The following is a 27,083-nucleotide window of genomic DNA, read 5'->3' on the forward strand; positions in this document are numbered from 1 at the left end:
CATAACTTAAATTAAATTATAATGCTAGGAGGTCACAGTATGAGTATTAAGCTTTATAAATAGTTAAAAAAACGAATTTTGAAGCACTTATTTTTAATAATTATTTTTCATAATTAATAATTATTTTTAATAAACCCAATCATTTTTGATAATTCCACATATAAAAGCAAGCTGCATCCCTTGCCTATCATTTTAGACGCATTCGTTTATAAGCCTAAGCACAGAAGCCTAACTTGAAACATGACACATTTTTGCACCACTTTTTTTTTTTAAAAAGACAATTATTTTAACATTAGAACCAAGAATATGCGTACAAAAAATGCTTAAAGAGAGGAAACCCCTTAATTGAAATGTCTTCCTGTAATACAACATAATGAACCTTAGTTTTGGAACCTTTTTAAAACAACATTCTGAAATGCAAAGATTCACCCGTGTTTAACTGAGGGCGAAGTCCTGGCTTGAGTAAATATTCCTGTTTATTCTGTGACCTACAAAAACAGCAGCTCTTTGCTCAGCGGCAATAAAAGTTCTTCTCTCAGTATTGTAACATGAGCACGGTCGCAGTCTTTTTCAAACTAAGACATATCAATGTGTGTTCTATAATATGCGTATGAGTTCAGCAGAAATTTACTTCAGCTGAAGTGTTTGCCTGTTAATATCTAATACAATGTATGTAATAAAAAAAATACTATAAGTTTATTTTTCTACAAAACACACAATCTCGTTTTTGAGGCTTTTTTTATTCCTAGTGAATGTGAATTTTAATTTTACACAAACACACATTGAGCTCATTTCAGACATAAACAGAAAGGGGTCAAACACTTAGGACACACAATACAGCGCGCATTAGCCATTTATTTCATAAATAGTGCCATTGCTATTTACTTACAAAAGTTGCACTAATGAGAAAACCACATAGACATTTAAACACACATTTAACCCACAAATCAATACTCAGGACAGAAATAAAGTACAGCCCACAGACTATACTTAAACCAAACCATTTGTAAATACTAGTTGTAAGTCATATTTACAAGAAGCGCTTCTCAATAGTGTTCCAAAAGAGTGCAAAAACAGCCCAACAGACTGCTGTATGTCCAAGAAGCAAAAATACACTCAATTCACTAGCTTTGGCTGGCAGAACACCAAAAATCACTCTGCATATCTTCATTCATAAAATTGCACAGAACACAGAATCCTTGTTTGTATTTTGTCATATTTTAAATCCCTGGGGATACAAAATCACCATGGAAGAAATATGTTTTGAAACCTAAACCTATTTAGGTATTCCCTCTAGGGGAGCCGGCTAATTTACTTCACATCACACTATGGTACCTCCAAAAAAAAAAAAGCAACACATTCTTCGATGTGAGCTTGAAAACAGGCATGCAAAAATATTGCAGAATATGCAAATATTATAATCAAAGTAGTGCTTAAGGTACTCTTCGTACGTGCACCGTTCAACAAAATCAGATAGAGAAAAATCTCCTCATTACCTGCCTACACAAATTGCAATTTGCATACCACATCCATACATATCCAAAGTTGGCCAACACAAATTCCAAAATTCCAAACCTACAGTAAGCGTTACTAAACTACCTTACTCTTACCAATCAAAAGGTTGTCAAAATTCTAACTGCCAAGTTCTAAATGACCTAACGGTCTTTTTTTTTTTTTTTAAATACTCACGCCAAAAAGGTTCTCAGTCAGGAGTGACATCATTTGGAGGATCAAAATCAGGAAGATCAGGAATATATTGGGATGCAGAGACAAAGAATCCCCATAATCTCCGTGCACAGAGTACCTCCTTAGTAGAATCCGGTCCTGTCCTCCTCAGTAGATTTCAGTCTCCTGACAAGATCACTCCCTCAGATAGTCACTTCTCTGATAAAGCCCACGTTGGCACGCCAATTGAAGAAATCAAACTTCATTCTCAGGGGTCTCACTAATACAAAGAAGAAGTTGACACAGAAGCTGGAATATAAAAAGAACATCTTTATGAAACTCAAATGAGTGAGACTATGTCACACAGAAGCCTTAGCAACTGAATGAGGCAGTCTAAAGAGTACAGAACACTGGGGTCTTATATATGTGAGGGTTACAAACTCGGCATAAAAGTAAGGGGCAGTCCTAGCTCATGCAAGCATTCAAAATGCCTAATATGGAGGAGGAGCTTGGCGGGCATCCGAGATGGCCGTGTGAGCACAGCGCTCCCCGGACCCCCGCCACTCCCGGCATAATATCCTGAACAAATCCTGATTTTCTACGAGGATTTGTATAGAGGACGTTGGGCTGCTCTACCTGGACCTTTCAGAAATTTATTTTGACACCGGGTGCCGGAGTTACGGTGATTCGAACTTTTGGGCTCCGCCCTTGAGGTGCGCCCGGGACTGGGTGAGGTTCAGTGGCCGTCTTGGAGTTGAACAACAACGGCAGGGGGATTGGACTGGTGGGTCCCCCTCTTAAGTTTCGGTTTCGATTCTGCCTCAGACTGAGACATCGGCTAGAGAGTCGGGCCAGAGCTGGGTCCAGGGCACGAGTCGGCTGTCGGGCCTTTGGCTGGACTATTCTCCTATTTGGCTGTCCCTATCCTAGCGGTACCCTTGTGGCGGTCCTTTGGTCCCGAGGCCTCCCTTTCTGGTGCCCGGTCCGTTGACCCTGGTGAATCTCCTTGTGACGCATCTCAAAATGGCGGGCAGAGGGGACCGGGAGACACGGAAGACGAAGACATCTCTGCGTGGGGGTCCGGTCCAATCTAACGTCATGGACCGTTATACCCACTCTAAGGGGTCCCCCGGAGCTGCCCTGCCCGGTTCCAGCGTGTCTGATCACATCGTGGATGCGTCGACGGAGCCTTCCTTGCAGGACATCATGGGCGCCATTTCTGGCATGAGGGAGTCGATAGGCCAACAATATGAAACTTTGACCCACAAAATTGACACCGTGGCCATTGATGTGAACTTAATTCGAGCCGATCTATCAAAAACCAATGAAAAGGTGAAATCATTGGACATCAAATCCTCCAGCCTCACGGCAGGCGTCTCTGAGATACAGACGGAGATTGGCAATCTCCGTAGGGTGAACGATTTCATGACCCGGCGCTTGGAAGACTTTGAGAACAGGGCACGTCGCTGTAATGTTCGCGTGGTTGGTGTTCCGGAGAATCCAGAACCCCACTCGGTTGATCTCCTGGTTGAAGACCTGATCCAAAACCACCTCTCTCCATCTGGGCTGAGTATATTTTTCACAGTGGAGCGTGCTCATCGTGTTCCGGGGGGCCAGGGTAAGCCAGGTGCCCCGCCGAGACCTATTGTTGCAAAACTTTTCCACCATAGGGATCCGGACGCTATCCTGCAAGCATCGCGTGTGAAGGGCCCGGTGGCCTTTGAGAATGCCACGGTGAACTTTTATCCGGACTTTTCCCAACAGGTCCAGAAGCAGCTAATGGGATTTCCTGGTGCCAAGAAGCGTCTTAGGGACATGGGGATGCGCTACGCTATGCTTTTTCTGACCAGGCTGCGGGTTGAGTACAATGACCGAACTTTTTTCTTTGATCGGCCGGATGCTGTGAATGACTGGCTGGACTCCTTGCCTGACCGACCTCCTGAGACTGAGTCCGATGCCCCCTTGGGCGGTGCTGAAGGTGGTGTAGAGAGCTGAACGTTTCGTCTTCGCCTGGTGCCTTGTCTTGAATAACTTTTTCCAGGAGTGTATGCCTACGTTCCTCTACTGCTTATGTGATTTGATATATGTTTTTTCTCGTTATTGGTCTTGATCGGGGTGGCGGGTGTGACGGAGCCTTTCCTCCTCCGGGGTCTTTGTGTAGAATGGGGGTTCTTGGGCGACAGGCACACTGCAGGTTGGGGTGGCTTTTTAGCTTTTTGCAGGGGTGCAGGGTGGGGGGTGTTCTCTTGTTAGTTGGGGGGTGGGCGGTTGGGAAGTTCGTTGTTTGTGTGTTCTGTTCTCAAGGCGACTCTATCCTGTATTTGATGCTGTTTCTTGTGTCATGCTCATTGGTGGGGGGTTTTGGCGTTGTTGGGTGGGATGGGGGGTAACGGGTTGAGATTTGTTTCGTGGAACGTTAACGGTCTGGGGGACCGTATCAAACGGAGTGTGGTGTTGAAATGTATACGACGTTTATCTCCAGATATTGTTTTCCTGCAGGAGACTCATTTGGTGGGCAATATCTGTCATGCGATGAATAGGTGGGGCTATCGCCTCGTAGCACATTCGGGGTTTACCTCGGGTTCTAGGGGTGTGGGTATCCTTGTTCGGACTTCCCTCCCCCTAGCTATTGATGATGTGATTCTGGATGATCGGGGGCGATATGCTGTCCTTGTGGGTCGCTATGAGGGTCGTGCCCTCTCCTTATTTACGGTTTACGTGCCCCCCGGCCTGCAGACTTCTACCTTTTCCGATTTGGGCCGCGTGTTGTTGGACCTCCCTAATAGTACTCTATTTATGGCGGGTGATTTTAATTCGGTGTTCTCCGGTCTACACGATCGCCACCCCCCTAGAGATACTCCTGCGGCCCAACAGTGGTTGGGTGGGTTTTTGGATACATTTGGCTTGGTGGATTGCTGGAGGCTTTTGCATCCTACTCAGCTTCAATACACCTTTCACTCTGGGGCCCATGGGAGTCTGTCTAGACTGGATTATTTCCTGATGCCTGCGGCTCAGTCGCCAGCGGTACGTGAGATTGTACACCTACCCAGGGGCATTTCTGACCACTCTCCACTCTGGCTCCGTTTTGAGGTTGGAGTGGAGGCGGTGGGCCGGGTGGCTCCTATCAACCCGTGGTACCTTACCTCCCCCGAGACCCGCAGCCTTTTGCTTAGGTCTTTGGACACATATTTTCTGGATAACGAGGGGTCGGTTTCCTCTGCGGTGTCCCTGTGGGAGGCTTTTAAGACGGTGATTCGTGGGCAGGCCCTCTCCCTTATCGTGGAAGCTAAGAAGGCGAGGAATCGGGAGGTGGTGGACCTTGAGGGGGAGGTTTCTGCATTGGAGGCTGCTTTGGAATCAGGGGTCACGTCTGCGAAACTCCACGCCCTGGGTCTGAAACAATTTGCCTATAAATCTATGGTCACGGATGCTGCTAAATTGATGTTTCGGGAGCAACAGGGTCGTTTGTATGATGTGGGGGACAAAGCGGGTAAATTGCTGGCATGGTTGGATAAGAAGGAGAGAGCTAATCGTGTGGTGCCCGTGATTCAGTCATCGAGTGGTGAGAGTGTGACGGACCCGATTGGAGTAGTTGACTGTTTTGCTGAGTATTTTCGCTTGGTTTATACCCCTGTGTCTGTGAGGGATGTGGCTGACTCTCGCCTTCTGTTGCGTGATATAGCTCTGCCCAGTATTTCCGATTTGGATCGTGTAGCGTTGGATTCCCCCTTTACTGTTGATGAGATAGCTACTGCCATCCGTTCACTCCGTTCGGGCAAAGCATTGGGCCCGAACGGGTTGCCAATTGAACTGTACAAGCTACGTCCCGACAGAGTGGCGCCATATCTTCGCGCCATGTTTCTGGAGTCCCGGGAACGGGGTATTCTCCCATATGATCAGCGTCTGGCCACGATAGTTGTCATCCCCAAGGATGGTAAACCGCGGGACCTTTGTTCATCCTATAGACCCATATCCCTGCTGAATGTTGAGCCCAAGGTATTGGCGAAACTCCTGGCGACCCGCCTTCTGACGGTCATTAGTGACTTGGTCCATCCAGATCAATCCGGATTTATCCCGCATCGCAACATGGCTCTTAACCTACGTCGTCTCCACGGTGCGATTGCGAGGGCGGGGCTTCTGACGGAACCGGCCATTTTGGCGTCGTTGGATGCCTCGATGGCTTTTGACACTGTGGAATGGCCTTATCTTTGGGCGGCTCTTGAGAAATTCGGTTTCGGGCCTGAGTTTATTGGTTGGGTCAAGTTATTGTATGCTGAACCCCTAGCACAAGTAGTGGTAAACGGTAGAGTTTCGACCCCTTTCACCCTTGGCAGGGGAACCCGTCAGGGTTGCCCCTTGTCTCCGTTGCTTTTTGCACTTTCCTTGGAACCGTTAGCTGCATGGCTTCGGTGGGAGCCTTCGCTTAAAGGGATTCGCTGGTCACCGGACTTTGAGGACCGCGTCTCGCTTTACGCGGACGACATTCTTTTATATCTCACCTCCCCGCGTAAATCTCTGACTGTTTTATTTGATGTTCTTACTTCATTTGGAGCCAACTCAGGCCTCGTTATTAACTGGGCCAAGTCCTGCGTGTATGTTCTTTCGGGTGTTTTACCCCCATTGCCGAGCAGACTTCCTATACAGGTGGTCCAGTCTGGCTTCAAATATTTAGGGATCTTCATTACGTTGGACTCCTCGCTCCGATTTGAGCGTAATCTCCTCCCCCCGTTGCTTAGATTGCGACTGGACGTGGCCCGTTGGCGTAAGCTCCCTTTGTCTCCTCTGGGCAGGGCGGCTCTGTTTAAAATGATGTCCTTGCCGCGGTTCCTCTATGCGCTCCAGAATTCCTATGACGACATCCCCAAGACCTACTTCCGAGAGATCGAGAGTCTTCAAAGGCAATTGATTTGGGACGGGCGTCCACGTATTGCTCTCGCGAAACTCACCATCCCTTGGTACGACGGGGGCATGGCGCTCCCCGACATCAAGAGATATTATTGGGCTTCCCAGTTGTCTGCTATTAATCACGTGATGTTTTCACCGGGTCGAAATCCTGCATTTGAGATGGATAAACTCCAGCTGCCGGGTGGGGACTTTAATAGAGCGCTTTATTCTCGCTCAGCCGGGCGCCATCTTGTGGGTCCGTCCAGGATTGCAGTCAATGTGTGGCGAGCCGCGAATGTGAGTTTGGGATGGGAGGATCGACTGACATTGGCGACGCCGCTTTATGCCTCTGAACGTTTGGGGTGCCTCTGGTCTACTAAGGGCTTCGACCGCTGGGATATGATTGGGATATGTAAGGTGGGTGATGTCTGTTCGAGTGGTAGTGTGAAGTCGTTCCAGGCCCTCCAGGCGGAATACGGTTTGAATGGTAGAGAATTTTTTCGTTATTTGCAGGTCCGACACGCCCTCGCCTCAGTCCTGACTCCTGATGTGACCCTGCCCGAGTCTTCCCCCCTCGAAGATCGTGTCCTTGATGGCCACCTGCCTGATAGCACTATTTCCCTGATCTATAAGAAGCTGATCAATAATCGGGCAGACTTATTGGTCCGACTTCGGGAGGTTTGGGTCGGCGATGGGTTGGAACTGGACGACGAGGATTGGCAATCGGCACTCTCTTCTCCGAAAGAAGTAGCCATCCCTGCCCGTCTCCGTTTGGTTCAACTTAAAATCCTTCATCGAGTATATGTCACTGGTCCGCGTCTGGTGACAATGGGCTTTTCCCCGGATGGGTTATGTAAGCGTGGTTGTGGGTTGAGTGCTACTTTTTTACATATTCTTTGGGAGTGCCCAGTGGTGGCGGCCTACTGGACTGCTGTGCTTGAGGTGATGACTGCTGTGACTGGTGTTGCCCTGCGGCCGGTGACACGACGGTGTCTGTTGAATGTGTGGGAACCCACTGACTACTCTGTAGCCCAGACCAGATGGGCTACCTTGGGTTACATGATTGCAAAACGTGATATTGCGCAACTCTGGGGCGTATCCAGACCCCCTGAGGTCTCGAAATGGGAGGACAACATGGACTGGTCCATGTTTCGTGAGAAGACTGTATATGTGGCCAGGGGCAGACCCAGGGCGTGGACGAAGATTTGGGGCCAGTGGAATGAATATCGTGGGGATATCTGTACCCCTCCCCTTGTTGGCACTACTGATGTTACTCTATCTCCCTAGGCGAGCGTTCCCGGAACCTTTTCAAACTGTCTGGTGCATTTCCGGTTCTCCCCGCTGCTCCCCCCCCCCAACCTTATTAGAGTCTCAGGGCTCTTGTTATGTTCTCCTGATTGCTGACCATCCCCTCCGTTCTTTGGGCTGACCTTGATTACTAGGCATTCGCCTTTTTTTAGTGTTTGTTGTGTTTATGTATAAAACAGAAAATCAATATGCTCTGTGATATGTTTGGAGTAATGCTTGGTACTTGATTTGTGCCTGACCACGGGAGTACATTTCTATTTATTTCCTTGTGCCTTATTATTAGCGGCCAGCCCGTGAGGTTGTAGGCCCATTCTTGTATTTTTCTATGCTTGCTCAAATAAAGGTTTTTGAAACAAAAAAAAAAAAAAAAAATGCCTAATATGGACATTCAAGATCTGCCAAATATTAGCCAATAGGAAAACATTCAAAACAAGGCATCATGTAACCAGAACGTCCCCCTTGAGTTGTGTTTTTGCCCAACCCCATAAGTCAATCAATGACAGCACCTATAGGTCAATCAGTAATGGCAGGACATGTCTGTATGCTTCAAAAGAAAGGTTGTGAAATAGGAAAACACAGGGAGAGAATAGCGAAGGCCAAAAGATAAGATACGGCAAGAGAAGAATACTAAAGGCTAACAGATAGTTGATACAGGGATTAGGTAGTCCAGACAAGAATTAGTTAGGCCGGCTGGTGTCTGAGATTGGTTTCAAAACAAGGACGGAGGGGGTTTTCGACACTTTGCAGTCCAAAGGGCAGAGACACTTTGTGAATCGAGCAGCCTGTGTTAAGGCAACACAAAATGGAGTTGAAACTGAATTACCTCAAGTCAGTCATGCAAAAAATCAATCACTCTCCCATTTACCCACCTATACAGTTATACACACACCACCTCACTTATTCATACAGATACTAACACATACTTTCTCTTTTATACAATCACTGATACAAGCACACACACTCATCCATACAGCAACTCCCAGAATCACTCACTGTCACATATAGTGATTTATATACTCCAACACTCACACATACTGCCTTTCACATATGCAGTTACTCACATGTACCACTCAGACATCTATTCGTTCCCCAACACACCCATACACATACTCACCCACCCATACAGCCCTTCACAGATGCACACATACTGTCTGATGATGTCATCAGTGATGTTATCAGTGATGTCACTGACCATGTCACGAATGATGTAATATGCGACGTCATCAGCAGTGCATTGCGGGGGCGTGAGTTATTGTTAGCTGAACTAACTATAACGGGGGAATTTCTATGGTTTTGTACGAGTGAAATGTCCAACTAACTATAACGTCCCTGAAACCTATGTTTTTTTCAGTGACTATATATATATATGTCTGTATATATATATATATATATATATATATATATATATATATATATATATATATATATATATATATATATATATATATATATATATATATATATATATATATATATATATATGTGTTTGCAAAGGCCCAGAAGCTTTTGAGAAAGCACACAACAGCAAATGAAAACCGAGAGGTTTATATAAACAGAGGAACCAGCATATGCATTCCAGAGAAAATTCATAGCGCCTGACGCGTTTCAAGGCTCCTGCCTTTCTTCAGAGGTGACTTACAGATTGTGAATGTTTTCCAGAAGGATTAAATCCCCAGCTGCATGTAATGTTCATCAATTACTTTGCTCATTGCGTTATTTTATTTCAAAGCCTGTTGCAGCACAGCAAATGAAGGATAAAATGATCAGCTCTGCACTCTGGGCCCCACTGAGGTAAATAATGGATTTTAAAAGTGTGAAGTTTTGAACAGAACCTACCCAAGGGAATGACTGGTATTAAATTGGACTACCTATTCCAGCATGCTTTGAAATAAAAAAACGCACTGAGCAAAGTAATTGATGAACATTACATGCAGCTGGGTATTTAATCCTTCTGGAAAGCATTCACAATCTGTAAGTCGCCTCTGAAGAAAGGCAGGTGCCTTGAAACGCGTCAGGCGCTGTGAATTTTCACTGGAATGCATATGCTGGTTCCTCTGTTTAAATAAACCTCTCGGTTTTCATTTGCTGTCGTGTGCTTCCTCAAAAGCTTCTGGGCCTTTGCAAACATATATATATATATATATATATATATATATATATATATATTCACTGAAAAAACCATAGGTTTCACACCAGTTATAGTTAGGAATTAGCATTTAAAAAACCTATTAAATTCACTGAAAAAACCATAGGTTGTACACCTGTTATAGTTAGCTGGAAGTTTTACTCGCATAAAACCATTGAAATTCCCACGTTATAGTTAGTTGGACTCACTATAACTTGCGCGTGCAATGCACTGCTGATGACGTGACATATTACATCACTCATGACATGGTCAGTGACATCACTCATTGCATCACTGATGACACCATCCAGTGAATGTGTGTGTTTCTGAAAAATAAATATTAGTGAGTAATGTTTAAATATTTAAATACATGTATCAGTGTTTCACTTTCTGTATAAGTGGCTGCATGGGTTAGTGAGTAGCTACATGTGTATGTATATAGGTTATTAGATTTCTTTTTAGTATCAGTATGAGTGTCTGTATGGTTTGGTAGGGGTATTTCTTAGCACATAGATGCATGAATGACTGACTCATTGTATGAGTTTTGAAGACAACATATGTGCAGGACTGTCTGGGTGGATGAGTGTGCATATGTGTGTGTTAGTGAGTGAATGACTGTCTCACTAGTGTCTTTATCAGTAACTACATATGTTTTAATCTAGTATATGTGAATATTGATGTATATAAGTGAGTATATGTGAGAGTAAGAGATTGTAAGAGTTCCTGTTTAAATTAGTATGTGTTTCTATAAGTGATTGTTTAAGACAATAAATATGTGTACATTTCCTTAGAAGTAAGGTGGTAGTGTGTGTATCTATATGCAAATAAATGGATGTTCAATAGTTTATTTGCATGTGTGAGTATGTGTGTGAGTAACTTTTGGATGACTGTTGGTGTGTAACAGGATGTTTAGGTGCATCACTACATATGATGAGTGAGTATATGTATGAGTGACTATATAGAACTGTTGGTGAATGAGTGGATGCGTATATAGATGATGGAATTACTGAATTGGTTGTTGTAACTGGTATGGCTATCTCCATTTTTTTAAACATTTTAGTTTCTATTTTTGAATATGTGTTTCAAGGGTTACATTACAGTGAAAGGAGGTCTGTCACTCTGTCACAAGGATGGTGTCATCAGTGATGTCATGAGTGATGTCACTGACCATGTCATGAGTGATGTAATATGTCACGTCATCAGCAGTGCATTGCACGCGCAAGTTATAGTGAGTCCAACTAACTATAACGTGGGAATTTCAATGGTTTTATGCGAGTAAAACTTCCAGCTAACTATAACAGGTGTACAACCTATGGTTTTTTCAGTGAATTTAATAGGTTTTTTAAATGCTAATTCCTAACTATAACTGGTGTGAAACCTATGGTTTTTTCAGTGAATTTCAATGGTTTTTTAATAGCAAATCTCTATAGGTATGAAAAGTACTATTTTTTTTATAACAAATTTTATATTGTATAATTATGTAATAGTTTTTTTTTAAAATTTATTTATTTATTTATTTAAATTTTTTGCTGGAGCGCTCCCGGGGCGCGTACCGATGCGCTCACCGGTAAGCGCAGTGTTTCGACGCGCCCCGGGGCGCGTACCTGTGAGCTTCCCGTTAGCGCTATTGCCGCGAACGAAAACAACATATCGCGTAGCCGCGTGATGCGTCATATCACGCACTGCGTAAGCGCACCTGGAAACACGCGAGCGCATACGATCGCGCAACGTCTTGACGCGCTTACGAAACGCGCCCCGGGGCACGCCCCGGAGCGCGACTACGGGCGCGCCCCGGGGCGCGTAGCGTAAGCGCGCCGGGCCATGTGACCTGAAAATAACACTTTTGATTGGTTCACAACAGTTTTGTTTAATAAATGATAAAAGACCCCACCATTTTTCCTCATTTTCACTTTCTTGTTTGAGTGAAGAAGACCTGCATTCATTCTGTGAGAAATGGCTTCACTAGTAGCAGCTGCAGGTGCATCTGCACCACCACCACCACCACAAGGACCACCACAAGACCACATTGGTCGTCAACAAGAAGAGGAGGACGAAGAGGAGGAGGTGGAGAGGGACTTTTTGCCTGAGGACAATCCCCCATACAGACCCAAAGAACATTTTATTTGGAACTTTTTCAAGATGCCAAGGGTTGCTAAAAAGGTGAATGCAGCTAAGGTGACTTGCCTCATCTGTGGCCAAGAACTGTCAAGAGGGAACCCAAAGAAGAAGTATTCTTTTGGGAACCACACGATGATTAGGCATATGCAGAGGAAGCACCCGAACAATTATTCAGCAGGGAACTGACCAAGAACCCTTCCCATCCTTCTTCTTCAAGCGCCTCCAATCAACCCACTCTATTGGATGCAGAGGCTAGGCAGATGGTCCCTAATGTACAAACTAAGTTTGGGGATTATAAATTTGTTTGCAAATATTGCAACAAATCAATTTCATATGGTGAGCAAAGCATCACTTTACTCAATCGAGCTGCAGACAACCATCACTGCAGCAAGCGACCTTAATTTTTTTCTTTTTTTTTTGCTCCAGTTGCGCTGTTTGCTATTCTCTGTGTTTTGTTTGCCCCCCAGAAAAAATACAAAAAAAATATAAAATTGTTAAGAAAAGCAAAAAAAAGTAAAATAATTTCAAAAAAACAATAAAAAAATATAAAACAACAAAAAGAATAAAAAACAGTTCTTTTCAGAACTACCTCTAATTTATAAAAAAATGCTACTTTTTTTTGAAAACTCATTCTTTTTTCTACAGGGTACGCTCCCCGGTATGCACCCCGGCGTACCGGGCGCTCCCCCCGCGAAAATCGAAAAAAAATTATTTTTTGGCCCCCACATCAAACCTAGGGGATCAGGGGGGTCTACCCTGCCCCCTTTTGGTCATTTCCCCCTTTGATTTTTGCCACCTCTTGTGTCTCGATCCTACCGAGACACAAAATTGCGGCCGCTCCGGACTGTTTCGAATGTTTACAGACACCCGAGAGCCAATCAGCTTCCCGTGCGCAGGTCGCGTGGCGCGCCCGGAGGGCTCCCCGGTACGCGCTTATAGATATATACATTTTTTTGAACCTAAATTACTCAAAATCCTCTGGAGTACATATCTTGAGACATAGCAAAGGCACATCGGGCTACCAGTCCCTACAATTTTGCCAAGTTTGGTGAAAATCCATTCAGCCGTTCGAGCTAAAAGTGCGACCGACCGCCCTATGGAAATTAACATGGGGAAAACACGTTTTGGACCCCCCTTTTATCTCGGCCCCCGCTTCACGAATCCCCCCCAAACTTTCAGGGAAGGAGCGGAGAGCCGCGAGGCAAAGTTGCTGAAATATTCAGGCTGATTCCTCAACCGGCGCCAAAGGTATTCCAAATAGAATGTTGCGATTTCCCTATGGAAATCAAACCTAACTATAACTACCTACTGGCGACCGCCAGTAGGTAATATATATATATATATCGCAAAATCCACAGCGTCAGCGAAGCCAATCCTGTCCCCACCAAAGCAACGTAGACAAGGACCAAAGATTTGTGCAGAATATTTTATTTGTTGCAAACTGCCGCCATAACATTTCACCTCCTCAGAGGCTTGTTCACATGACAATGTGTTTCAGGTAAGCTGCGGTTTTTAAAGTGACAGTGCTAGAATTGAAAGTGCATCATGTGACAGTTCTGATTATAGACATAAACAAAATACTTATGTTAAACATACTTCGTTTTATATCTATGGCCTCCAATAATTGTTTATTCTATAGCCCAAAAATATCTAAATTGGCAGTGTGAGAGCCAAATGCATGATCATAAAAGAATAAATATTTAAATATATAAACATGATGATAAAAGTAAAATACTTTATCATAAAAACAGTTATTTTAAAAAACATGTAAATAGAACACACTTTAAAAACTGAATGATCATTAGTGCAAAAATGCAATTGTGCAAATTGAGCATGTCCACTGAAAGGCGGGTGATTATATATGCTTGTCGGCCCTATGAGCCACCCCCTGTCCTCACTGTGGAACTCTGGATGTAATACCTACTGTTGCATTGTATAGGGCTACATATTTAGATTTTCAGGCTCTGTATCTTACATAAAGATAAGGGAGACCAAGATGATTCTGATGGAGTCCACCCCCTGTAATGGTTGGTAAAATACCCAGAATCACAAGTAGCGTTTTCCAGCCAGATCCTTCTACTTTTCTGTGCCTATAACCTCAAATATACACTGGGTGCTGTCAATCCCCATACTAGTGTCAAGTACTAACGCCTGTGGCTTGTCTGATCGCTGGACATAATGTATGCGTATCAATCAATATTGTGATAAATCCCGAGCTTCAATTGTCGAATCGTCATAGTGCTACAAAAAATCTGGTCACCTGTAAAGGACTAACACCCGTTTAAGTAGGCTGAAGTGAGTATTGTTATAAACAACTGGGGTCTACTGTAGTCTGTCATCTGTACTGTGCAAAAAGTGCTCATAAAGTGCTAAGTGTCAAAAAAATGTTTAAAAACTGGGACTAATCCAACATCCGTTAGATAGACTTCAAACTAATTCCATAAATAGGTCACAGATCCCTGAACTATTGTAAAATGTTGTAACTGTATCCTACTATGAATGTAGGCTGTGAATATCCGATACCCCAAAATGGAACATACATATATACAGTGTAAAAATATAGAGTGGTTATCAAATCGCTTTGTAGAATATCTCATTGTTCAGGAATCAGATGTGAAGAGTAATGCATCCGCATTGCTCCATTCACTTAGCTAAAACACGTAAACTGCTACATCTTTACATCAACAGACATCACAGCATGAATAGCCTTGGCTATAAGGTGACTAGAAACTAAGACTTGATGTAATATACTGGGGTTAGGATAGACATGTATGCAAGTCCTCAGTAATGTTGAGGCCTCCTGGGCTTTTGGAGTCAAGCTGAAGAATGTATCGAGTTTCTAATTTTCGCAACTTAGACTCCCTGTCCCTGCCCCTTCTGCTTGCATTGACTGCATCTATAACAAAGTATTTTAAGCCTGACTTGTCGCTGTTGTGTTTCTCTTTAAATTGCCTAGCTACTGGGTAGGTGTTATCATGGTTAGCTATGGCCCTGAGATATTGTAAAATGCGTTTGTGCACAGCAAGTTTAGTACTGCCCACGTACTTCAATCCACATGGGCAGATAAGAATGTATACAGCGAATTCAGTCTTGCAAGTCAATACTTTGCTAATCTGATGTTCCTTTTGGCTAAAAGCATCCTTGTACACTTTGGTATTAATGCCATGAATACAGGATTTGCATATTTTGCATCTATAAAAAACCCTGTTTGTCTGCAACCAAGAGGTTTTTTCGATCACCTCGGGACTGGTGTTAACTAAACGGTCTTTCATTGAGGGTGCTTGGCTAAACGTTAGCAATGCTGTACAAGGTAGAGTAGGACCAATGACAGGGTCATTCAAAATTATTGACCAGTTACCGTTAATAATTCTGTATATGTCAGCATGTTGTTTATTAAAGCTGGTAATGAACCTGAAAAGGCCTGGTTGTTTCTTGGCTGAAATGGCCATTGTTCTCTCATTCTCCCTGGCCTTTGGTTCTTCCTGACTGTATGTGCTGAGGAGCTTGTGTCTGTCTAATGTCATGGATTTGGTGATGGCAGTATCAATATTTTTTTCAGAATAATCTCTCTCAAGAATGTAGTGTAGCTCCTATTTTCCCAATAGGCTCTGCGCATTGGAATAGTGCCTACAGCAGTAAAGGCCTAGGCCAGACGTTAACTAGGTCTACTACTGTCGATACTAGACTTAATTTTTGGGTTTGCCAGCTAAGCTCAGAGTTCGCTAGAAACTTTCTCGAATGTTCAAGGAAGGATTAACTCCCCTGATTAGACAAGAAGGGATTTAGTTTCTGACAACCATAGAACATGACAACTTTGCTCTCCCCTAATCAAGAGTCAATCTCGAGAGTCGTGTGAGCACAAGGCAATTATTTTACTCAGTCAGTACGTGCATTCTTAGTCTCATCAGAATGTAGAGAAAAGGAAGAGACGGGCGTGTTCAATAAAAGATGTTATTTATTGATCAGTCTCTTTTCTCGTACAAGAGAAATGGATCGATATTATTGCAATACTTATAGTTAAGTAAAGTGCATACATTAGAAGCAATAGTATAAAATAATACTGTAAAAACATTGATATGGTTTCTGAGCCATATGATGTTTAAAATGATTAAAATATATTTACATACACATATACATTTGACTAAACGTACTCAACTGGTGTTTCTAAATACGCCTACCCCGTGTACCTGACCTAAGTCTAATGCGTGGGCGGGAATAGAAAGTTACAGTTTAGTTTAAGTTTGTTTTTGCCAAGTGAATAACTAAAGAATTCTCTAGGAGGGGTTATTCAGTTCTGTACCTGGAATTTAGGATGAATGAGGAATGGTATCTCTTTCTCTGCTCTCGATATTCCAGGCTGCCTGCGAGGGCTGCCCAGAAGCGCCGGTGCTGGGTCTCTCGGCTTGAGATAGCAGCGCGTCTCTCAGCGCGTCAGGAAGGCGGGGCTGCTGCCTGCGGGGTCTGCTTCTGCTCTCGGCTTCGGCAAGTATGGCTGCTCCGTCTTGTCACCACGCGTGTGTTTGCATAGGGCAAGGTCGGCAATATTTATACCTTAAAGGTGCCGAGATTGACGTAAGGATGGACATAGGTACGTCAATAAAGATGTCATACGACTTGCTCGTTAGCACATTCTTTACTAAAGTTCTCTGTGAAATCAAAACAATGGCCGCACGGATTATCCAGGTTGTCATAGGTTTGATTTGTTATGAGAACGTCGTATGCCTTATCAGGGGCTGGAGGAATGTCGCTTGTCTAATTAGATCTCAAGCGTTATGACCTAATCAGATAACACGTTCCTGTGCCGTAGTGTGACTGCGTCAGATAACGGTATCTGCATCATGGGGGATTTCTTGCCTCATGGGCTGACTGTTAGTTAACTAGCTAGTAAGTTTAACCAGAATAGGGTCAGGAATAGGGGGATCGAATCAGAACCTATAGAAATACACGACACCCACTCCACGCTAACTATGGTCATATCTACTAATCTATGCATAGTATAACATAGTACAACATACTATAGAGTATAGTGTATACCTTACCACCCCAAAATACATAAATGCATTTCGAAATTTTCAAATATACTGAAAAATTGCAGTCATATATATTGTATGCACTTAAGCTATGAATTAGATGCAAAAGTGAACACGCATTGTTATGCATTATTGATTGTTGGTATATGAGAAATACACATGAAATGGCTCTTAATATGGCTATACAGAAAAAAAGTCGAAACCATTTCATCACATAAAATCTATTGCGAACATACCAGCGGGCAGCTAAAGTCTATAAAGTCTATAAAGTATCTAAAATAGAAATCTTAGTTCTCTAGGAATAGTCTCTAACTTTAAGCAGAAAATCAGTGTCCCGGGAAAAAATATATAGAAAAATATTTTAGGGGCTTGCTGAAAAAAGTTGCTGTCCGTGAACTGGATTGTAATTGTTCATGTGACTTTATTTTTAAAGTTGAAGGCCGAATTCAGGGAACGCCGTGTGCGAGTTTACTCAAAAGTCTCTATTTCTGTTCCGGAGAGAACATCATATCATTCAGGCTTTCGAAAAAACTGTCAACAGCTTCATGGGAAAGTTCCTCTAAGTCGGAAATAGGGGTAACCATGCATTCATGCGCATGATTGTCTCCATTGACATTCTGATTTGTATTGCTGACAGAAGGTCGTACCTGTTCGATGCTGCTTTCATCTTGAACTTCACTACTCTTCAATCGCAGTGGTGAAGATTCCAGGAATGCCGTCATCAGAATTGGCAGCCTTTGAGGGCAGCACAGTGCGTGAACCTTGGTAGGAACCAACAGTGTATCTGCATCCACCGGCGCATCCGATTGTAGCGTCAGACAGGTGTCTAACACGCATTCTTCTCCGCATAGCAGACACCTTAGTACAGGTAAAACACACCTTTGCCACATTGGTCGAAATGATAGAAACCAAGTCATGTTTAGGTCTCTAAGCCGGGATAGTCCCAGGATTTTTGATATCCGGTCCCGGTATCCAATGGCTAGGATCGTATCTTCCATTGTCGCGAGAGTTTGATCTGTGACATGGGTTGCCATAACGAAAAATAAGGACTAGGAATAGGATTCCTGCAATTAGTCCTAGGATCAGGGGAAGTCCGCCAAAAATCGAATGGACGAAGTCTGGAAAAATACCCAGTATGGCTTTGAATGGTGTTAATGCCATCGAAAATACTGTCTTAAATACCTTTGAGACCCCTGTGGTATCAGAAATATTTAAGATTTCGCTCAGGATTTCCGCGAAATGTACGGGGGAATTAGTTGATAATAATGTATGTATCTCTGCAGTCGTCCTTGCGACTTGTAGATCATACGTTTCTTTAGATGACGTGAGCCTTGTAGGCGTCTGAAGAAGCACTGTTTTCATTCTGCTTAAAGTGTCTATTCGAATAGAAGTAATTTTCAAACTGGGCCATGCCCTTGCCTCCTTGTCTGGAAAGGAGCTGGGAAACAAAGAACGTCCACAGCACTTGACCTTCGCCGTCGTAGTGACGAGATAAGGAGTCCCGGGCATAAGACTACAGCATCTGCGGTCTACAATAAGAATGTAACTCCCATTATAGAGTCTTTGAAAGAATGGTTCTATTTCAGTTGCAGGTGCGCCTTGCTGGTGACATGAAAGGTTGTATGAATTCCCTTCACAGGCTCCGTGCAAACTAATACCGTTACACAGAAGCGTGCCGCTTAGTGACATAGCACAATTGTTGCCACTAAGAAACACTTTCTGTCCTTTGTTACTGACACATGCATGTGAATAGGGCAGGTTCCATGTTGTTTTAAGGTACCCCTTTCCCAATTTCTCGTACATGCCAGCCTGTATATATTTTTGGCAGTATTGAAACCTGAAGGTTGAGATTGGAATATTTATGATTCCGTGGATTATCCATTCACTGACAGGTCGTTCTGACATTGTCAACGGTAATCTTTCTAGTTTTTCAATGCTCAAGATTGTATAATCAGCACCCTTCTGAGCCATACCGATTTGTCTATCAGTAAGGTTAAAGATTTGGAATAGTGACGTTGTGTTGATTAAACGCCAAGGCACATAGCCTGAACGCAGATTTTGTAACGTCCAGCCAAGCTGTACAATAGAACGCAATTGTGACTGACCATGTTGTAATAACAGTAAGTCTTGCGATAATATATCGATTGCTGAAGACACAATGCTGTCCAATGAAAAAATTCTGGAGGACAGAGTCATTAACCCATTGTCCACTACAGAAAGTGATTTTTCCAAATTAATACGGTCAATTTCCCGTATTCTTTCTGCTGTTTCAATTTGAGTAACCTTCCAGGCCTCATTGTATGCTGCATATACAGAGGCTGCTATGAAACGCTTTTGACGCTGTTTGCGTGGTCCCATTATGAAATCACGCAAGTCAGCACCATCAGTAAGTAAAGTTAGGTGTTGCTTAATTTCAGGCAGTGTGGAAGTTTGTAGCCATTGAAGGCATAATTTGCCCACACTGTAGGTTGTTATTATCCCTGGGTGATGTCTTTGGGGATATCTAGGGTCTGGCCTGGTCATTTTGAAACCCTGTGTTTTATTCAGGAATCTATCTTGACAGTTATTTGTATCTGTGGGCCAGATCAACCATTGTTTCCAATCAGGATGTGTTCTGTTTTGGTTAAGTATATGGTTTATGTCTATTTCTTCATCTGTTTCAGAGTTATTGCTAAACATTGTTGGCTTTGGAATAGACAGGTTATTTAAATCTTTGATTTTGGCTAAGCCAAGACAGGTGGTTTGTTGAACGGTGTCATTTAAAAATATCATTTGTTCTGGGATCATGCAGGCTCTAAACAAAGCTTCTATACCCTGTACTTGCCATTCTTTTGTGCCCCAAACACTTTTCAAATCAACATGTTTGTCCCAATAATCAAATCCAAAAGTATTCATTTTTTCAAAGAAAGAATCTGAATATATCAATTTTGTGTTGGTTATCATGGTTTTCATCCCTGTCTTGTTTGACAATTTGTAATAAAATGTTTCAGTATTAGTTATGTTAAAACCTGAAAAATATGAATATTTGCCATACATGGTTCTAGAGCTCCCTTTTGGTGGTGTAGCACAATGTTCCCATTGATTAAAATTTAAAACATTTCTAGGTTGTGCAGATTTATGCAAGAAATGGTTACCATAATGGTTATAGCAGTACATGCTGTCATAATTTGTAGAACCCTGCAAATAATCATGTTTTGTAAATTTAGCAGACATTACTAAGTCAGACATCATATTGTTTATACTTTCAAAGTCCCAATCATCAGCAAATGAGTTTGGTTTTGCAAAGTCACTCAAGGAGATCTTGATTTGGTGTGGATATTTCAGGATCTCGACCGGACCATAAATTTCATAGTCAGTGTTGTCCCAGGCTACCCCACCAGATATTGGAATTGCTGTGAAGTTGGCTGAAGAAAGTTCTGAAGAAAGTTCTCTTTTCTCGACGTGTGAAGATGTGTGTGGTTTGAGGACCAAGTTGATGTTCTGACTTGCTGTGTCCATTTTAGCATATTTTCCCTCAATGAAGCGTCCCAAGGTAAATACCATGATGAGCCAAAGTATGAGGATAAATGCACCAAAACCCACCCAAAATTCAATCCATGGAGAAACTAGATATGTTTCTTTCAGTTGTTTCAAAAGTTCCTTAGCTTTGTCTTTAAAGGATTTTGATGATGGCTGTGTCTTTTGTTCGCTGAAGCCGTCAGAGGAATCATCGAAGTTGATGAAGTAACCGGATGCAGTTCTGTCAATTGTTCCAATTGGTTCAGGATTTTTGTTTCTCGCATTTTCACTTGGTACTTCTGTATAGATTGGTGTGTCTCTGCTAAATGTCTTTATTTGGGTTTTCAGAGGTCTAAGTTCTATTGCATTGTTGCATAGTCCTTGTTGTTCTTCCGTAGGCGTTTCGAATGTGATGAGCCTCTTTGATAGGACCTCTGTACTGGTAGCAAACCTTGGTGTTCTGCTACTTATTGGGAGTCCACTTGGCCTACTGTTTGTTATCGGCCACATGTTGTGGTTTTACCAGGTCGATGGATACAACTCGGTTCTCCTTTTTTCCAGCAAGTGGCGGTAGTACAACTGATCTTGTCCCGTTGACAGACAATACAGGAACTGCTTTTCTGTAAGAAGGCCCAAATTCCTTCTTTACCGCGATCTTCTCCCTGACTAGATCCCCGACTTTTGGAATCCAGACAGGTCTTGCTGGGACAGGTGGTGATTCTTCAGTGGTCGTTGGCTGTTCTTTCAACTGTATGTTGCTCAGGTCTTTTCTTGTTTTGTTTAAGTCTTGCAAAATAGCCAAACGGTCTTTGACATCAAAGCTTTTTTCTGTTACCACTGAAGTTTGACTATCAAGGTCAGAGATCAACATCCTAGTTCCGAATAATAATTCGTACGGACTGAATCCCTTCAGAGAATTTCTTGGCAAGTTATTAAGACTACGTTGGACACTTATTAGATGTTTGACCCACCCAGCTCCCGAACCTAATATCCTTTCTATTATAGATTGCTTTCTGTCTTGGTTTTTTCTTTACACCATCCCATACCCTCAGGAAGGAAGTGAGAAGATTCCCGCTGGGCTGTGCTCATTTGGCCATTCTTTCCCCCCCCAGGCTGGATTGCCTGAGAAAAGGAAAAAAAATTGGTCGAACGTAGCATGCTCTTAGCGTATATGCCATTTAGACTCGCAAATCTTGTATAACAGTCCGGACGTCAGCCGAGTGTTGTGGATCTACATTATAAGTGGGAACTAGCCTGTATATGTTAATCGCAAGCCATTCTTTTTAGTGGTGATGTTATCTGCCTTGATACGACGAGGTGTTAAACTGCTTCTCTCCCCACTGCGATCTCTGTTGCAGTTTGGGCAGTTTTTTACAAACATGGTGTAGTGCAGGCTCATGCCTGGCCACCAGTACCGTGATTGTAATTCTTCCAGAGAATCCTTTAATTTAAGGTGTCTGAGACCCTCGCCCATGTGTGCGTCTGCGATTAACAAGTTTCTCCTGTCCATGTTTGGAATCACTCTATCCCCCACTCCAGGGATTCGAGCAAAAGGAATGGAGTTTGCATCTATGATGTATGTGTAATTGAGTGGATAGTTGATCGGTAACGCCGAGCAGTCGCCTTTTGATGACGTTTTTACTGCCAGCAATGTTTCGCCGTCAATGTATTTTAATGTACGCTTTTTTCGATCTACGGGAGCCGGTTTACTGGCTGCCGCTGCGGCTGTTTCAGCCAATGAATTCCCTACAACGTGAACGCCATCACGCTGGTGACTCAGTGAGTGTGTCACGTGAGTCTTTGGTAGTTCTTTTTTCAAAAGAGCTACCTGTTCCCAGAGCAGTCTCTGCTTTATTGGTGCATCCGTGTCATCTTTGTAATCGTTCTGAATCCAGGTCTGCAAATCCTTGTTATATGCTTTGACGCAGAAATATGAATCTGACACTATAAGCGTCGGGAATTCGCGATCCGCATTATCTAGCGCCATTTTCAAAGCTAATATTTCAGTTTGTAGTTCTGAATTAGTTTCTACTGAGTGTGATTTTGTTAATAGAGGTCTTAGTTTACCTCCGTGCCACACTTCTTTTGTAATCTCACATGTGGGATTGTATGCATGTTCTCCCCAAACGGAGGGTTGAGCATGTCCGTCTGTATAGATTACACAGGCGTAATGTCGTAGAGGCAGAATGTCGATTGGCAGAGGATACGTTTTTTCATATTTTAGATTTTTTAATTCTTCTAGTTCTTAAAAGACTGTTAACCAGGCAATACTTGATAATTCATATCCTCCGTACTGGATTTTCAGATGGGCAATTCTGGACTTTTTGAAGTTGAATTTGTAACCCTCTGCAGCGAAACCAAGTATTATGGTGTTCACTCTTTTCAAGTGAGTTTCCAAGTCATCATCTGTTAAGTAAATGTCATCGACATAAGATAATGCTTCATCATCATATAGTTGTAGTAATTCTGTTACTCTCGCTGAGAATACCCCCGGGCTGTTCTTGTACCCCTGGGCTAACCGACAGAATTGTTTTTGAGTGCCATTTACTGAGAATGCAGTTAAATATCTGCTCTCTGGTGCTATGTTTTGACAAAAGAATCCGTTGGAGATGTCCAAGGTTGTTTTGTATTTTTTGCGCACTATGTTATTCATTAGTGCAGCACTGTGTGAGTTTTGCACTGCAAAAGTTTTGCAACATGTGTTAAGGTGTCGGTAATCCAAAACTAGACGGTACGAATTGTCTGGTTTGGAGACCGGAAATAAAGGATTGTTCATTTGTGAGGTGCAAGTTTCAATCACCCCTTGGTATTCTAGCTGATCTAGTATTTCATTTACTTGTTTTTTAGCTTCTTGCTTAATTGGGTACTGCCTTTGTGCAGTAGGTTGTGATTTTAACTGGACTTTGTGAGGAGGAGAATCCTCATCCCATCCTACATGATTTTTATATAAAGCAGGTGCTAAGGCCACTGCCCACTTTCTAGCAAGTGTATATTTTTTATGAATCGGTATTTGATTCGAGAAGGCAGGCATAATTACTTCTTCGCCATGAGGGCACTCCCTGACAAACTCTGGTGGCCAGTCTTTTTCAGCTAGAAGGATGTCATAGCCCTTGGATAGGTTATCCCAAAATAGTCCCCTTATTTTCCTAGTCTTATCTCCCTCTATACGTAATGTTATCTCGTATATTTTGTGGGGCTTGCTAACTCTGGTATCTGCAGTTTCCACTTGAAGGTATTCATTCGTGTCCACTGTCTCCAGATGATTCATAAGGACTTTGCGAGCTATGCTCACCTCTGCTGCGCTGTCTAGCATTGTCTGAGCCCATTCTCCGTTTTTCAGTTGTGTCCTCAGTATTCTCGGCATTGTTAACTACCTTGATACTGGCTACCTTCTTTTTTGGAAATTGTGATTTCTTTTTCAGTTGAGCAGGTTCCTTGTCTTTGGACTTGGCGTGCTCTTCTGATCGTCCTCTTCTTTCCGATTTCTGCGAGGAATTCTGAAAAGATTGAGAGGGATGTGTATCAATGTCTTGATATCTATCAGGTTTTTTAATATTATCCCTATTTCTAAGGTTATATCTATTCCCAGAGGGTTCACTCTGAGGTGACCTTTGTCTCGGGTTCGGAGATTTCTCTCTTCGCCTAGGAGACCTTCCTCTGGACTGGAATTTCTTTTCTTTAGGATTGGATTGTTTATTTCCATCCCAGTTCTTTTTTGGTGAATTATTATTAAAAAATATTTTTTCTGGACTTGTAGTCAGTTGCGGTTTTACTGGTATTCCACCTAGACTATCTCTGCCTAGTTCTTCATAGGATTTTTCTATGATTCTGGCAATTTCAGCTGGTTGGTCTGCTATATCTGTCTCTTTTAACCTCTGGCGGATCGCCACGTTTGCTGCTTCACCCTTTATGTTGGCTAGTAATATAGCCGAGACCTGCTTGAAGTCTTTCAGTAATTTCATACCAAGAGTTAAAGCAGGTTCTGGACCGTATTCATCTTGAATTTGTTTTAGCACATCTGGTATCACCGAAATGGATGGAACACCGTGCGTTTTTGTATAGATGGAAGCAAAGACTGTACCCCAAGTGTCACAGTCCTCAATGTGTGGTGCGATTCCCATTGGGAGACATATAGTCAGAATCCTGTGTTTTTCTAATGGGGTGGTGTCAGGAAACACCGCCTCTGTTTGGGTAATTTTCTGTGCCAACCAGAATGGTATTTGTTCCCGTTTAGCTGGAACTTTACCTAGGCAGGATTGGATGTTCTGTGGTGTGATTTTATTTGTGTTCCCCTGGTGAGGGGTCAGCTGTGGAATTTTAATCGCTGGCTGAATTGTTGAAGTCCGCATTACATACTGAACTAATTGTCTATGAATTTTTAGTAGTTGTTTTAGCTGTATTAATAGCTCTGCTGCAGGCATTCTTTCGATGTCTGGATGTGGTGTGTATCCGGCTAGGACCGGCCACGTTGCTCCTGGTCTTCCTAAAGGACCGAGCCTTGTAATGTGATTGTTATGTATTAGGGCGCCATCAAATAAGAGCAAATGCTCTTGGAATTTGAGTGGTACTTCCACCTCCTCGAAAGGAGTGTACGTTTCAGGAGGTTCCTCTACTTTGTAATAGTGGAAGTACTTTGTTACAGCATTTGCTGCTGGAAAATGTATCCATGTATAGTATACCTCTGTCTGCCGATATTCGTGTGCCTCAATTACGAATATGACTGTGCCACCTCTAGGTGTCAGTCCATTTTCTATAAGTTTTAAGGTTATAGATCTCCTTTTAATGACCGGAATAAGTATTATATCCGCGTCTGCTGCTTGCATGGTAGCATCAGCATCTGCTATTTCAGTAGCTAATCTAATTGCCTCTCTTTCTCCATCGCTGTCTCCCATTTTACTGACAGGATGGTATTATTTTTATTTGCAGATCAGGTTTCTTTATGGAAACAGAGATTAGGTGCACAATATTTTGGAACTGTTTTATCCTTCAACGTTGACTAGACCAAGAACCGTACATAGGAGTTCCCTCCTGCGAGGTTTTGGAGGATATAATAACCTTTCACCCACTCCAGACGTCTTTGGAGTATTTGGGAAAAGGGGTCTGAGTGAGAAAGCACGACTGAGTTACTCTAAATGTCTTACGTTAGTTTTATCGCCCTTTCCAAACACGTTGGGCGCCATGTAGTGTAGCTCCTATTTTCCCAATAGGCTCTGCGCATTGGAATAGTGCCTACAGCAGTAAAGGCCTAGGCCAGACGTTAACTAGGTCTACTACTGTCGATACTAGACTTAATTTTTGGGTTTGCCAGCTAAGCTCAGAGTTCGCTAGAAACTTTCTCGAATGTTCAAGGAAGGATTAACTCCCCTGATTAGACAAGAAGGGATTTAGTTTCTGACAACCATAGAACATGACAACTTTGCTCTCCCCTAATCAAGAGTCAATCTCGAGAGTCGTGTGAGCACAAGGCAATTATTTTACTCAGTCAGTACGTGCATTCTTAGTCTCATCAGAATGTAGAGAAAAGGAAGAGACGGGCGTGTTCAATAAAAGATGTTATTTATTGATCAGTCTCTTTTCTCGTACAAGAGAAATGGATCGATATTATTGCAATACTTATAGTTAAGTAAAGTGCATACATTAGAAGCAATAGTATAAAATAATACTGTAAAAACATTGATATGGTTTCTGAGCCATATGATGTTTAAAATGATTAAAATATATTTACATACACATATACATTTGACTAAACGTACTCAACTGGTGTTTCTAAATACGCCTACCCCGTGTACCTGACCTAAGTCTAATGCGTGGGCGGGAATAGAAAGTTACAGTTTAGTTTAAGTTTGTTTTTGCCAAGTGAATAACTAAAGAATTCTCTAGGAGGGGTTATTCAGTTCTGTACATGGAATTTAGGATGAATGAGGAATGGTATCTCTTTCTCTGCTCTCGATATTCCAGGCTGCCTGCGAGGGCTGCCCAGAAGCGCCGGTGCTGGGTCTCTCGGCTTGAGATAGCAGCGCGTCTCTCAGCGCGTCAGGAAGGCGGGGCTGCTGCCTGCGGGGTCTGCTTCTGCTCTCGGCTTCGGCAAGTATGGCTGCTCCGTCTTGTCACCACGCGTGTGTTTGCATAGGGCAAGGTCGGCAATATTTATACCTTAAAGGTGCCGAGATTGACGTAAGGATGGACATAGGTACGTCAATAAAGATGTCATACGACTTGCTCGTTAGCACATTCTTTACTAAAGTTCTCTGTGAAATCAAAACAATGGCCGCACGGATTATCCAGGTTGTCATAGGTTTGATTTGTTATGAGAACGTCGTATGCCTTATCAGGGGCTGGAGGAATGTCGCTTGTCTAATTAGATCTCAAGCGTTATGACCTAATCAGATAACACGTTCCTGTGCCGTAGTGTGACTGCGTCAGATAACGGTATCTGCATCATGGGGGATTTCTTG

The 27,083-nt window shown here is 42.9% G+C and overlaps 1 protein-coding gene across 2 annotated transcripts in view; it reads left to right on the plus strand.

The window, feature by feature from the left end:
• INPP4B (inositol polyphosphate-4-phosphatase type II B) overlaps positions 1–27,083 on the plus strand; it is a 1,970,577-nt gene that overhangs the window by 935,482 nt on the left and 1,008,012 nt on the right. The gene's annotated exons all lie outside the window — the stretch shown is intronic.

The sequence above is a fragment of the Lissotriton helveticus genome, chromosome 2_1 (assembly GCF_964261635.1).
Source record: "Lissotriton helveticus chromosome 2_1, aLisHel1.1, whole genome shotgun sequence".
NCBI lineage: Eukaryota > Metazoa > Chordata > Amphibia > Caudata > Salamandridae > Lissotriton > Lissotriton helveticus.